Below are 15,027 nucleotides of genomic sequence, written 5' to 3' on the forward strand. Positions count from 1 at the left end.
CAGTATCTGCTGATCACAGCTGGAAGGCTGTAAACAGCAGATACGCTGTCTTTCTCTTTTGCTGTGCCCCGGGCACAGCGAAAGTGAAACCAATTCATGTGTAGTACAGGAGTCATCACATGACCCTGTGCTACCATGACAACTATCGGGAGTCACGTGATCGCGTCACGTGACTTCCGGTTTCGGCGGTAAGTAAAACTTTACCGCGATCGCGCTTATAATGGCGCTGTCATGTATTGACAGCGCCATATAAGGGGTTAATCGGCACGAGCAGATAACGATTCTGCTCGTGCCTAGCAGGCACACATCTCAGCTGTGAAAATCAGCTGAGATGTGTGCCGATCGCGGCATGCTGCCGCCGGAGGACCGCGGGCAGTAAGATTATGTCATTTAGGACGTAATTTTACGGCCCGCGGTCGTTAAGGGGTTAAGGCCACATGCACAGGATGAGTATATGTATTAGGCCTAAAATACACTTCCGCAAAAAAAAGTACGTGTCTCGCGGTCCGTTTTTCAGGTCTGTGTTCCGTTTTTTAGGGGAGTTTCTCCGGTACGTATGGCATCCGTGTGATGGCGTATGCGAGCCGTGTGTGCGTGTGGAATGTCCGTATTGACATAAAATACGTACGTGTGCTGTCCATGTGCTGTCCGGTTTTAAAGGCCCGCATTCTTACCCAATTAACGATTTTAATCATTCATCATGAGATCCTGGTGTTGTTGTTTGCTTTCAATTGTCCTGATAGATTGGAAACAAGTGTTTCAGATTTCGTGATGAAAAACGGACACTGATGATACATGCTGAACACGGACATACTCCGTGTGCGGTCCGTGCAGGCACGGACCCAAAGACTGAAGCGGGTCCATGCCTGCGTGCTGCCGGCCAAAAACGGACATGTCGTCCGTGTAGAAAAGCACACACACGTACTTACGACACGGACACACGTTCCGTGTGATTTTACGTGTGTGTGCGCCATCTACCATTGAATAACATCTGTCTCCGTGTGTACGTGTCTCCGGTACGTGCAAATACGTACCGCACACGTACAAAAAAAAACAGATGTGTGTTGCGGGTCTTAGACTGTTTTAAAGGGAACCTGACAGTAGATACTTGCCGTGAACAGCATGTATCAGGCAGTGGCTGTATGATCACAGCCAGTTATGTTCGACTCTGAAACGCTGTGGCGTTCCAGAGAAACACATACTTTTATGGTATTTTCAGACTGGCATATAAAAAAAACAATTGGCTAATTGTTATCCAAAAAAGTGGGACGAATTAATTTGTTTGGTATTGTTTGTCTTGCAAGTGCGCAATATATTCTCAACTAGTATCTATATACAATGCATTTTTCTCAGCAACTATTATTCTACGGTCATTTGTAGTGCTCTATGCTAAAGAATAGTAATATATCCATAAAACAGACATCACATGGACGCCACAGTGACGTTTGTTTTTTTATTTCTTACCCATTGACTTGCATTGACGAGTCATGTCCGATAGATGAGTGCAATTGCAGCATGCTGCAATGTTTTCATCAGTCCAATCTGAGCTGAGGAAAAACTCGCAGATTTGTTCTGCCTCACTGACTAACATTGGACCAAGTGCAAAGCACTTTTTTCTCAAAGTGCACTCGTCCATTTTGTACACAGTGTGAGGATAGCCTTAGGGGTACTTTGAACGCTGCAACATCGCAAGCCGATGCTGCGATGTCGAGTGCGATAGTCCCCGCCCCCGGTACAGCAGCGATATCTTGTGATTGCTGGCGTAGCAAACATTATCGCTACGCCAGCTTCACATGCACTCACCTGTCCTGCGAAGTCGCTCTGGCCGTCAACCTGCCTCCTTCCTAAGGGGGCGGGTTGTGTGGCATCACAGAGACGTCACACGGCAGGCGGCCAATAGCAGCGGAGGGGCGGAGATGAGCAGGATGTAAACATCCCATCCACCTCTGTCCTTCCATCCTCATTGCAGCCGGGACGCAGGTAGGAGATGTTCCTCGCTCCTGTGGCTTCATACACAGTGATGTGTGCGGCCGCAGGAACGAGGAACAACATCGTACCTGTCGCTGCACCGGCATTATGGAAATGTCGGACCCTACACCGATGATAACGACGCTTTTGCGCTCGTTAATCGTATCAAAAAGGATTTGCACACTACGATATCGACTGCGATGCCGGATGTGCGTCACTTTTAATTTCCCCCACCGACATCGCACCTGCGATGTCAGTGTGCAAAGCCCGCCTAAAGAAGCCAGGGACCGAACTGAAATGTACACAAGTTGTACAGGCACATCCCTGGCAGCTTCTACCCGCCCGCTGACAGTGACTGACAGATCTCTGCCTATGCGCGCACGATGGCAGGGACCTGTCAGTTCAAGCAGTGGACGGGAACAAGCCACCGGGGATCTGTCTGTACGATTAGTGCACAATGTGGCTCAGTCCCTGGCTTCCATTAAAGTATGTATTTCTCTGGAACGCCGCAGCATTTCAGAGTCAAACATACCTGGCTGTGATCATAGAGCCAGAGAAAAAGCAACTGTTGTTGCAATGGTACAGTTGCTAAAGAAACCCTGACACCTAATATATGCTGCTCAATCCACAGGCAGCACATATCAGCCTCTGGCTGTGTGAACTCAGCCAGGTGTGTTTGATTCTGAAACAATGCGGAGTTTCAGCCAAAAACATGCTTTTAATAGACGCCAGAGACAGAGCAGCACAATAGACTTGTCGGACAGGTGGGTCCCACGAGCTTCTCCCCGCCCACTGCTCTGGAATGATGGGTTTCTATTTGTGTACAAAGGCAGAGACCAGTCAATACTGGACAGTGGGATCCACCTGTCCAACTAGTCTACAACACGGCTTGGCCAGTGGCAGCTATAGAAGTATTTTTCTCTCTGAAACACTACGTTTCACAGTCAAACATACCTGGATGAGAAAACGCAGTGGACCGCACAGAATTTGCTGCCTGCGTTATTCCCTGCGGGATTTCATGATTAACATTGGAGTCAATGGAGTGAAATCCCGCAGCGATGTGCGGAAAAGAATTGACATGCACTTGTTTTTGCTGCGGGATTCCCGCAGCAAAACATGCAGCTGTCAAATTCCGCCCAGTGCGCACAGGATTTTTTTTCTCCATAGGATTTGCTGGTGATTCACTGCAGAGATGTTATGAACATTTTCTGCAGCGAAACACGCAGCAAATCCGCGGAAAATCCGCGGCAAAATCCGGTAAGTGCGCACATAGCCTTATACCATCGTTGGGGTTTCAAAGTTACAAAAATTAGAACATAACATTAATTCCTAAGAAAGTACATATCATGGCAAGGAATGATTTCTTCACATTCGAGTAATTAGCTTCCATGCATATCTGTATACTAGAAGAACGCGGCAGATTTTGCCATGTCAGTTGAATAATGTGTACTTATGTATTCCTCAGCATTTAATCTATTCATTCACAGCTCTAGTTCTTGGAAAAGTTACATCATTCGGTGAAGGAAGCATTGCCAACCTAAGTGACGGCACACATCCAGACCGTGACTCAGCATCTGCCAATTCATGCTTTAGTCAGCGACATTAGGTGATGTAGGAGATACAGGACACAGACCTGACAGAAAGAAGCCTTGGGGAACACAGGGACTAATTCAACATCTGTATTTGTTCTCCTTTTTTTGTCTTGTAATATTGGTTGATGTTTTTTGTGCCAAAGATGCTACAAAAGGTTCACAAATTTGTCTTTAACCTTTTTTTTTTTACATTTTTTTTTATACAAAAAGTTGTATAATATGCTAAAATGTTGCAAAATTTGCATGAAAACTCCAGGTGTACTTAAAATCTCTCGAGGGTGGGGACTGAAGTACATTTGCACAAAAATTTAGAGACTTTTTAATATGTTGCAATTGAATCACCTGAAAACATTTGGAAACCTCAAACTCTGCCAACAATGGCGAGAAACCTAAATTTTTTCTAATATTTGTTGAAAGCTCTACCCATCAAAACTATGTGGGTATTGTATCAGAAAGTCCAAATACAACATCTGCAGTCAAAGAGAGTTGGGAGGCCCACATGTACATTAGGTGGTCGGTTGATCTGTTCAGCCTTGGTAGTTTCTACATCTGATATGTATTGCCTGCTAAAGGAATAGGTAAATTGGATAGAATGTAGGAGATGAATTGTACCACTGACCGCTACCAACAAATTAAAGGGTTTGTCCACTACGAGGACAATCCCTTCTGATTCCTCATGTTTCGCCTAGGTAAAGTAAGAAAGCCTATATTTACCTTGTGTGTCGGCACCATTCCAGCGCTGTCAGTACCCACATTCCTGGGGCTCACGTGATGTTGTGAGGTCATACGAGCCCCACGTCCAATCATCGCCAGCTTCTGCCTTTGGACAAAAATGAGTTAATTAACAGGCTTCAACTCATTTCCTGTTGATTGTTCCTGTGTTCAAAGGCAGAAGCTGGCACTGATTGGACATGGTGTTCACATGATGTCACAACAACGTTACATGACCCTGGGAACGCGAACCACAGCACCGCTGGAACTACATCGGCCGTGGAGGTCAGTATAGGCTTTTTCTTTTACCTGGGGGAAACAAGTGGAATCAGAAGGGGTTGTCCTAGAAGTGGACAACCCCTTTAATGCATTTGTCCAACCAGTTATGGATCAGAAAGCAAAAAGAAAAACAAGAGCGTAAAACAGAATACATAATAGAAAAGTGTTTGAGCACTAACTAGATATAGTACCATTTCTTACCAGTATTTGTTTAGATGTCAGGTGTTTAGTCTTGAGCACAGTCCTAAAAGAAACAGAAATCATGATTAATATTTTTGTATGTACTCCTGAAGTATAGAAACATTTTTGTCTATTCACATTTATGCTATTATTTCCATTGCAAATGGAACTCACGGCAGTGCCGTCATTCCATGAAACATAATGTCAATTACAATGACAAGGAGTCTAACATGATAGGCAATTGTCTCAATTGGCTGTATATACTTTGACTGCTTAAAATGGTTGCCCAGGGTCAGAATGCAAGTCTACAGTCACTTTATGCCACTGCAGACTTGTTAGTCCTTAATGCGTGCACTGTCCGGGTTCTCTGGTGCTGGGAGCAGCAGGGTTAGTGACCGCAAATATTTGATTATGTGCTGACTAGACTCCGAGAGAATGGAGTGACGCCGGACACGTCTAGCCAGAATGTTGCCGGATATATGCAAATTGCATACTTGCGTTAACGTGACCGTCCGACCCTGATACCAGAGAATCATAGTGACTGGAGACCTAAGCAGGCTTTTACAAGCAGCGACATCACTAACGAGATGTCGTTGGGGTCACGGAATTCATGACGCACATCCGGCCTTGTTAGTGACGTCGTTGCGTGTGAAACGCACGAACGATCGTTAAACGATCAAAATTACTCACCTAATCGTTGATCGTTGACACGTCATTCTAATCCCCATTATCGTTGCTGTTGCAAGCAGGGCTGTGGAGTCGGTAAGCCAAACCTTCGACTCCGACTCCTCAAATTCTCTTGCACCGACTCCGACTCCAGCTCCGACTCCTACATATATTGCTTATAGTTAGGTGAAAAATTTATTGTAGTACATGAATATGTGTATGTGAACATCAGACATTTAATAATTTTTATGATACAATAATCAAGATATTTGGATAGAACATAAAATATATTTATTGGAATACAACTTTAGAACACAAAAAAACTGTAATAAATTGTAAATAAGTAATACACTATGTAATATACAGTAGATTACATATATATCTTGTGTGTGTATATACACTGTATATATATATATATATATATATATATATATATTTATTACATATTTACAATTTATTAGTTTTTTGTGTTCTAAAGTTGTATTCCAATAAATATTTTATGTTCTATCCAAATATCTTGACTATTGTATCATAAAAACAATTAAATGTCTGATGTTCACATTGTACTACAATAAATTTTTCACTTAAATATACGCATTATACTAAATGTTATTATTTAGTAAAATATTCAGCACATTCTGCATTGCACTCCTGTCCCCAATTTATTATATATTTTAAAATTTTTTAAAATAAGTACAGTTTGGAATGTTTAGTGCTGTAGTGCACATTTGGTGCTGCTTTTTGTTTTTTCTTCATTGAATTGGTCGGTGGTTGACCTCCACCTTGCTTTGCACCCCAATTTGGGATGTATTCCATCTGTCTAGATTTTGGCGGTTGGTGACTGTTCACATTAAGTCATCAGGCTTTGTCCACAGGCTATTTACTTCATGCAGCATTTGCTTGGACCTGTCCCGCCCACAGCCATGACTCAGTCATGGGTACGGGATTGAAATAGACCAGGTGAGTGCTGCTAAGAGCAGTTCTACTATTCATATGTGAGGCCGTATGGCACATTTTATAAAAATATTTTAGTGTAGGACTGCTTCAAATGAGATTTGCCGTGACGTGGCGAAGCAGCTCAAGAAATTGCAATTTTTTGCCAAAAATCTCAAAAATTTTTAAAATAAGTACAGTTTGGAATGTTTAGTGCTGTAGTGCACATTTGGTGCTGCTTTTTGTTTTTTCTTCATTGAATTGGTCGGTGGTTGACCTCCACCTTGCTTTGCACCCCAATTTGGGATGTATTCCATCTGTCTAGATTTTGGCGGTTGGTGACTGTTCACATTAAGTCATCAGGCTTTGTCCACAGGCTATTTACTTCATGCAGCATTTGCTTGGACCTGTCCCGCCCACAGCCATGACTCAGTCATGGGTACGGGATTGAAATAGACCAGGTGAGTGCTGCTAAGAGCAGTTCTACTATTCATATGTGAGGCCGTATGGCACATTTTATAAAAATATTTTAGTGTAGGACTGCTTCAAATGAGATTTGCCGTGACGTGGCGAAGCAGCTCAAGAAATTGCAATTTTTTGCCAAAAATCTCAAAAATTTTTAAAATAAGTACAGTTTGGAATGTTTAGTGCTGTAGTGCACATTTGGTGCTGCTTTTTGTTTTTACTATGTAATATACAGTAGATTACATATATATCTTGTGTGTGTATATACACTGTATATATATATATATATATATATATATATATATATATTTATTACATATTTACAATTTATTAGTTTTTTGTGTTCTAAAGTTGTATTCCAATAAATATTTTATGTTCTATCCAAATATCTTGATTATTGTATCATAAAAACAATTAAATGTCTGATGTTCACATTGTACTACAATAAATTTTTCACTTAAATATACGCATTATACTAAATGTTATTATTTAGTAAAATATTCAGCACATTCTGCATTGCACTCCTGTCCCCAATTTATTATATATTTTAGGAGTCGGAGTCGGTGCATTTTATACCGACTCCGACTCCACCAAAATGAGCTCCGACTCCGACTCCGACTCCACGACTCCGACTCCACAGCCCTGGTTGCAAGACGCAGATTGTTCGTTGTTCCTGCGGCAGCACACATCGCCATGTGTGACACCGCAGCAATGAGGAACATCACCGTACCTGCGGCCACCCGCAATGAGGAAGGAAGTAGGTGGGCGGGATGTTCGTCCCGCTCATCTCCGCCCCTCCGCTTCTATTGAGCGGCCGCTTAGTGACGTCGAACGAACTGCCCCCTTAGAAAGGAGGCGGTTCGCCGGCCACAGAGACGTTGCTAGGCAGATAAGTACGTGTGACGGGTGTAAGCGATGTTGTGCGCCACGGGCAGCGATTTGCCCGTGACGCACAACCAACGGGGGCGGGTGCTTTCACCAGCGACATCGCTAGTGATGTCGCTGTGTGGAAAGCACGCTTTAAACCACAACACTAGACAAAGCACTCCTAAAGCCATGTGGACACATAAAAATCCAGAATATGGTAAAACACGTTAGTGAAAGCATTATACAGGCTGTGGAGAATTTTACCACTGATTGCAGATTCTGCTCGCAATTCCATGTAGTAAATCCTCCCTGCTAAAACATGCAGATTCACTTCAGGTTTCAAGGTTGTGTACCTATAGTCTGAACCTAGGGGGATGTGCAACACGATTTCTTTTGCTGAGTTTCTGGAGCAGAAGCTGCATGGTAACCCTCTAAAATCCCCCTGAAAATCTTGGAGTTACTTGTTATTGACTGTGTACATGAGGTCTTAATGCAGAGTTTTTTAAGAGAAAATTGAGCAGAAGCTCAAAAGATTTAGAATTTTTCATTTTTTTGGGGAATTACAGTATTTGGAAAGTTTCAGCTTAGTTTTTACCCAGGTTTTTCCTCAAAAAGGTTTTTGAGGTGATTTTAAGAAAATTTGGAAATTTTCCGCTCAGTTTCTAAATAAATAACAAATGTGACAGAAAAATCCAACATGATTATCAAAAAATTAATGTGTTCTGTTACTCTTTTCATGAGATTTTCAGATCGGACATGGTTTTTTGAAGAGTGTTTACTGCAAGTATTTTTTTGCCGACTTTTCAAAAGATTGTTCAAAAAAAAAAGAACTTGTTGCACAGGAAAAATTCTATGTAAGAAAACGGTGTAAGATGCTGGATGATAGGCATGTGTCACCAAGATGGCTGGCCTCGGTGATGTAAGTTCAGGGAGAAAGTGCACAAGTAACAATAGGTTACTGAGATGGTTTTTGTGTTGACTGCATTTTGGGTCCATGATTTAGCAGTGACCAAAGGAGAGGTGCGAAAGGTTGTTATATTCCAGTCCAGGCCTTGTAAGCCTAATAGCAGGCAGCTGGGTTAGCTCAGCAGAGTGTGTTGTGTTAGACTGTTCATGGGGTACAGGATGCTAGAGACTGAGAAATGCAGGTAATATCAAGTTGGTGAGACTTTTTGATTTACTTTGCCATAGGCCTCGCTCCCACTTGCGTATGGCATTTGATATGAGAGCATCGGATGCCATATACTACTGATACTCGGCTCAGGCCCTACTGAAAGCCTGAGCCGAGTGTCGTACAACAGCAATCCGATCCTGTGATCGGGTCACATGTGAGGAGAAGATGGAGAGATTAATATCTCCATCTTCCCTGCTGCCTGTCTCTGCATATATCGGATGACATCCGAGTGCAGTCCAATGTTTCACATGCACCCATAGACTTGCATAGATGCGTGTGATACGAGACTCGCTGCCAAACGCAGCATGCTGTAATTTCTTTTCTCATGCCGTTTCAAAATGTGGATACTGCCTCATTGTTTAACACTGGTGCAAGTGCAACCCAATGTTTTATTGGATTGCACTTGTCCGTGTTAAAAGCAAGTGGGAGAGTAGCCTTACTCAAACAGAGGGCTATTTTCTTATTCCTTTGTGGTGAAGAAAGGCAATCCCAGTACTTTACCCTGTTCTTCCCGATTGCCCTGGTGAAGTGGCAATCAGGGTAATATAAAGGTTAATGGCAGCCCACAGCTGCCACTTAGCCCTATATTAGTAACAGGATGCGTCTATGAGACCTCACCCCCATCACTAATCTGTAAGGGAAAGTAAATAAACACAAACACTGAAAATAATCCTTTATTTGAAATAAAATACAAAAAAAAAGCCGTTTCACCACTTTAACCCCAAAAATACCCCTACAAGTCCGACATAATCCACACAAGGGTACATGACTCTTCTAGCTCTGCTACATCTAAAGCTCACAGCAAGCACCATAGAACATGACAGCCCGCTGTGAGATGCAAGCAGAGACTGAGTGAGCTGCATGATCAGCGGTGACTTCACTCAGGTGATTTAAGGTCACATCTCTAGGTTCCAAAGTTCCTCCATTTGTGTCTGCAAATAACCTGAGTGACATCACTGCTCATCGTGCGGCTAACGCAGTCTCTGCTTGAACCTCACTGCGGGCAGTCAAGTTCTTTGGCACTCACTGTGAGCTTCAGATGTAGCAGAGCTCGAATTGTTGTGGGACCTCATGTGGATTACGTCGGAAATAGATGAGGGAATATAAGCACACAAAAAAACAGTAAATTGCTCAGTCAGGAAAGGCTAAATGCTCATAAATATGCTTTTTATTGATTTCCAAGGGAAAAAAAAAAACTCAGTGGGGGCATAATGCTGTTTTTTGTCCATGTTTTCTTCAGCATGGAAAAAGCAGCAGCATGTAAATTCTCTAGGAGTTTCTGCCTTAAAAACAAGCAAAACTAAAAAAAAAAATACACAAATATAAGTTGCCAACAAAATGTGCCAAAAACGTTTTTTTTGCAGTTTTTTTAATGCAGATTTTTCATCTAGAAAAACTAACATGGGGCAAAAAAGTTTGTGTGAACATACATACCTTAATAGAAATTTCCACCATATGGCCACTGTCACGCTCCCCGGCTCCTCGGCCATGCTCCCCGGCTCCCCTGCCATTCTCCCCGGCTCCCCTGCCATGCTTCCCTGCCACGCTTCCCCGCTGTCATGTCACGCTCCGTCGCTCCCGTGCCATGCTTCCCGGTCCCCCGCTCCACAGCCTCCATGCCCCATCACCTGCGGTCTTCAGGCAGCCCGGTCCCCGCTCCCGGCGCCCGTCGGCAACTCTGAGCCAGCCTGGCACTCCTGCCTCCTGTGCACCGCTCCCCGCTCTGGCTTCTGGCACCCGGGCCTCGCGCATGCGCATTAGGGCACGCGCGCGGTCATTGACCCTCTCTTAAAGGGCCAGTGTCCTCCAACAGGATATTGAAGAATCAGGTACAGGGTATATAGGGGGATCCTTTCCAAGTGGGCGGGGCCTGTTCTTCGTGTTTGCTAAGCTAGGAGTCAGGTCTCCCTGTGTCTTGTTCCATACATACCTATCTCTCTTGTAGAGTCAATCCTGTCTCGCCAACCGGTCCTGACGATTCCCGAACCCCGAACGGTGACTGTCCGCCATCTCGTCAGTCCATACCATCTCCGATCCCTGGATCCGTGTGGTGACCCACCTCCTCGCTCCGTTGGTTCCGGATTCTGCCTGACATCATCTCGGCCTCTGAACCTGAGCTCCGTCACCCGGACTACCTTCAGAGACTCCGTGGTCCCAGGGACTTCTTCACTCCACTCCTCTGAACGGACTGTCCTGCTACCCGTAGTGCTCCGGCTACCGGGCACCTTGCCCTCGGTGAGGTGTTCAGCCCAGTGGATCCACCTCCTGGGCCTACCCGTCCTCCTGGTCCTAACAGCCACAAAGACCTCCAGAACGCTTGAAAAAATATACACTGTAATATTTTACAGACTGAAGTAAATTTTAATTACATCCTTCGTCATTACTGGTTTTGTACCTATGTTAAGAGAATGGTTAGTGGGCTTTCCTGATTCTACCAGAGAGTCTACTGTAATCCAACCCTGTTGTATTATGCTGGTCTGTTTGGTTACTGTACCCCAAATTCCCAAAATGCTTCCCAGCTCTATATATGGTACTCCTCTGGAAGTTACATGGCACATTCCAACAGAGTATACATCAGGTCACTGTTACACTTATGTATATACGCTTTACTACATTCAATGTGACACACATGGAGACTACTCTGCCTATGGTGTACAGTAAGTCCCTGGGTCTTAGGACATAGTCATGAGAAATCATTTTACTGCAGGAAAAATTTGCAGAAATCCACAAGATTATAGTTAATAGAATTAAGTAAATTTTATGTCTTTCAATGTACAATGCACAAATTATAAGACGCACCCCAAATTGAGAGGAAAAGGGGGGGCAGTCTTACAATCTGGTGGTGTCTTACTTGGAGCAGGCAGCAGCGGTGGTGGAGCGGGGTTACAGGAGGTAGAGGTGGAGTAGGGCAATGCTGCGGGTGGTGCGGCGAGTGTCCCTGATGCTCACTGCAGACGCAGTGAAGCAGGCAACTTCCAGAAACTATCAGTTGTGCGGGCTTCAAATAATTGGCACCCGGAGTCAGCGCATACGCAGACGGAGCTCTCGGCTCAACATCTCATCTGCACATGAGACACGTTCGGTCGCCATTTTCCTTAAGTCTGCTGCTGGGAGATCAATGGGCCGGAAGCGGCGTGTGCACAGATAAGATCTTGAGCCGAGAGCTCCATCTACAAACGCGCCTACTCTGGGTGTCATAATTTGAAATCCGGACCGCTGACAGTTTCAGCACAGCATGGCGCCTGCAGCCCCAGCAGAGCACCCGCGGCCCACAGCATTGCTCCTGCAACTCCTCTCCACCACCTCCGGTAAACAACATTCAGATTATAAAATGCAGCCCTCATTTTCCTCCCAAATTTTTGGGAGAAAAAGTGCGTCTGATAATCTGAAAAATCCGTCAATTGGTAAACTATATGACAATCACAGCAAGAAAAATGCAGCATGTCCAGATTATCTGAATGAGCCCCAAAGCACAATGCTAGATAGATAGCAGCCGTTATCTGGGTATTTGAGGTTCTCCAACCCTTGAGGTAGAGAACAGGAAGAATGCAGAAGTAATTATTTTTTAGGTCGTCTTCCCAAGTAGCAAAACATTGCGAGCCAGATTCATTAAGCAATCAGTCGTCTGACGTAAAACTGCTTGAAATGTCATAAAAATTATTTCTGCAACTCACTGTAGCTTACAAATTTGACATGTTTTGGTGTTTTTATATCAATCCCGCCGGTCGGCTCAGTCAAGTTTTTAAAAAGTGGGTGATTTGTCAGGAATTGGCAAGTTACCGTAGGTTAGTGAGTTGAAGTGATGGGTTTTGGTTGGATTGTCTTTAGTAGTGCATTCCAGAAAACTGGCACAGCACGAGAGAAGCCTTGGAGGCGCAAAGTTTGCATTCTGAAGGCTGATAGTCTTAGGGCTCCTGCGCACGTTGCGTAATAGCATGCATTTACGCTGCGTATTGCACTGCAGTGTAAATGCATGGGGGCTGTGTCCCCAGAACAATCTATGTAGATTGTGCATAATTTGTGTGCACGTTGCTTTTTTGAATGCAGCGATTTGGATGCAAAACATTTTACCCAAATCCGTGCGTTCAAAAATGCAGCAAGTCAAATGCAGCAGCTGCCACTCTGTCTATGGGAGAGCCAGCATCCATAGCGCATGAAATCGGCATTTATTTTGCTGAAACACTGCACCCATTACGCAGTGTTTCTGCAGCTACAGTATTTGAAGCGCACATGTGCTGCCAAATCGCTGCAGAAATTTCAGCATTTACGTGTGAACAAGGCCATAGATCAGTTGCAGAATGGGCAGTGTGGGTATGGTGACAGAGGGAGGAGATATAGAGTGGTGCAGAACTGTGCAGAGCTTTGTGAGTGAGAGAGATAAGTTTGCTTTGTAGGCTGTAGCGAATGGGTAACCAGTGCAATGACTGGCACAAGGTGGAGGCATTGGTGAAGTGGCTGGACAAAAATATCATTGGCTGTTTGAATTCAGGACGATCCTGTTGCCGCACATAGACATTTATCTTCATCATGTATGGCATTATGTAGAAACGTGCTAATCGGAGGCTGGCTGACATGGGGAGTATCACCCTTTTTACAGTAAAACAGCATTTGAACCATGTGACTAGTCTTGGCCAATCACCAGGGGATTCTATAAATTCTGTAAGAAACAACTTACCTGATGACAGCTCCGCTTTTTGTCACATTTAAATGTCCAATTGTTGTGGCCAATCTATTTTTAGTTTTTTTTAAAAGATAGTATAAGCTCACATCATAGCCTATGGGTGCATCCAGCAGACCCGAGTTTGATCATGTCCCAGACATATCTGACTTTAGTCTGTTTCCTGAACCAAACTCATACAATTATGTCTGTGAATGGGTTTTTCTTATGTCACCCTCCCCGGGTTCAGCCCTGAATTTCCCCATGCGTTTGTTATGGTCTGCAGCGCTGATAACACATTGGTAACACTGCTGCCAATCAGTGAGCTCAGAAAAGCCAATCAGTGAGCTCAGCAGCTTGTGACATAAATTCAGGGATAGCTGCTGAGCTCAGTTATTGGATGCACCACAGACCATGACATACAGCAGCAGACACTCAGGGTTGGACCTGGGGAGGGTAAGTAAAGAACATTAAAAAAAATGTAAACTAATTACAGGCAGAAGAGTGCAATTCTCTGAAATCAGAAAACCCCCTAAACTTTATGCAGAACTCTGAAAAGAGAAGAATAGTCATTCTGAAAACTGTAGAAACATGTCTTCTGCATACATGAGACAATAGGAGTCTGAAGTTACAACCTTCTGCTCACTGCTCCTACAAGATGTGGCAGAATTAACCCCTGGCGTCCCATGGCTATACAGCAGTGACAGAAGACGGGAGGTCCCTGCGCTCATGTAATACAATACTGGGCCCTTAGGGACCCGCAGAAGAGTTTACATCACCCACAATGCCGCAGTGACAGAGGACGTCCTCCGTGTACCTGTTGTGTGGAGCTCCGCGCTGCTCGGTGGTATATGGCAGAAAGAAGGTGTACAGAGGACTCCAGAACTCCTCACTGCTGGGGGCGGGACTAAGAACTGCTGGACCAATCCGCGGTCCGTAATCTTGAAGTTAATGCGTCAGCATCCAATCAACAAACCTGTCATACTGGTTAGAACACGCCCCTCAGGGTACGGAATTCAAAGTGTCACCCAGGGCTGTGAGCAGCGCTGAGGGAGGGCGCGGGGAGCGAGGGGGGAGGGGAGGGGAGCGGGGCTGCGCCTCAGTCAGGGCTCATTTTGGGACATGGAAATTTCCACTAAGTACAAGGTGATAAATGAGACTTTTTTTTTGTCTTGAGCTTCACCATGAAAGCGAGTGGCCGTATAGCGACTATACCGTGAACAGTGCAGCCCTTCGCCAGCTACTATATACATAAGTTTTCTCTAAATGTAGTGATTTTCGCTGTGCGGCCATTATTACAGTGCTGTACCAGTTAGGCTACTTTCACACTTGCGTTCAGCGCAGTCCGTCACTACGGAGAATAGCGCAGTCCGTTAATGCACTGCGCTATTCTCCATAGACTTGTATGGATGACGCACTGTAACACAAGTGTCAGCGTTGCATCCGTTGGACAACGCAGCGTCGTTATTTTGACGCTGCGTCGGGCGGAAGGAACGCAGCATGTAACTTTTTTTGAGCAGCGCAATCCATAGGAT

General features: G+C 44.5%; 1 protein-coding gene across 1 annotated transcript in view; it reads right to left on the reverse strand.

Annotated features, from left to right (window-relative positions):
- The window catches only part of LOC142291215 (mitochondrial glutamate carrier 1-like), a 48,020-nt gene extending 33,648 nt beyond the window's left edge, over positions 1 to 14,372 (reverse strand). Inside the window, exons 1-2 of the mRNA XM_075335573.1 lie at positions 14,310 to 14,372; positions 4,752 to 4,794 (exon numbers count right to left, since the gene is read on the reverse strand). The gene's annotated coding sequence lies outside the window, so the exon portion shown is untranslated. The remainder of the gene's footprint in view (positions 1 to 4,751; positions 4,795 to 14,309) is intronic.
- Between the last annotated feature and the right edge of the window lie 655 nt (positions 14,373 to 15,027).

This window comes from Anomaloglossus baeobatrachus, chromosome 2, assembly GCF_048569485.1.
Source record: "Anomaloglossus baeobatrachus isolate aAnoBae1 chromosome 2, aAnoBae1.hap1, whole genome shotgun sequence".
Taxonomy (NCBI): Eukaryota; Metazoa; Chordata; class Amphibia; order Anura; family Aromobatidae; genus Anomaloglossus; species Anomaloglossus baeobatrachus.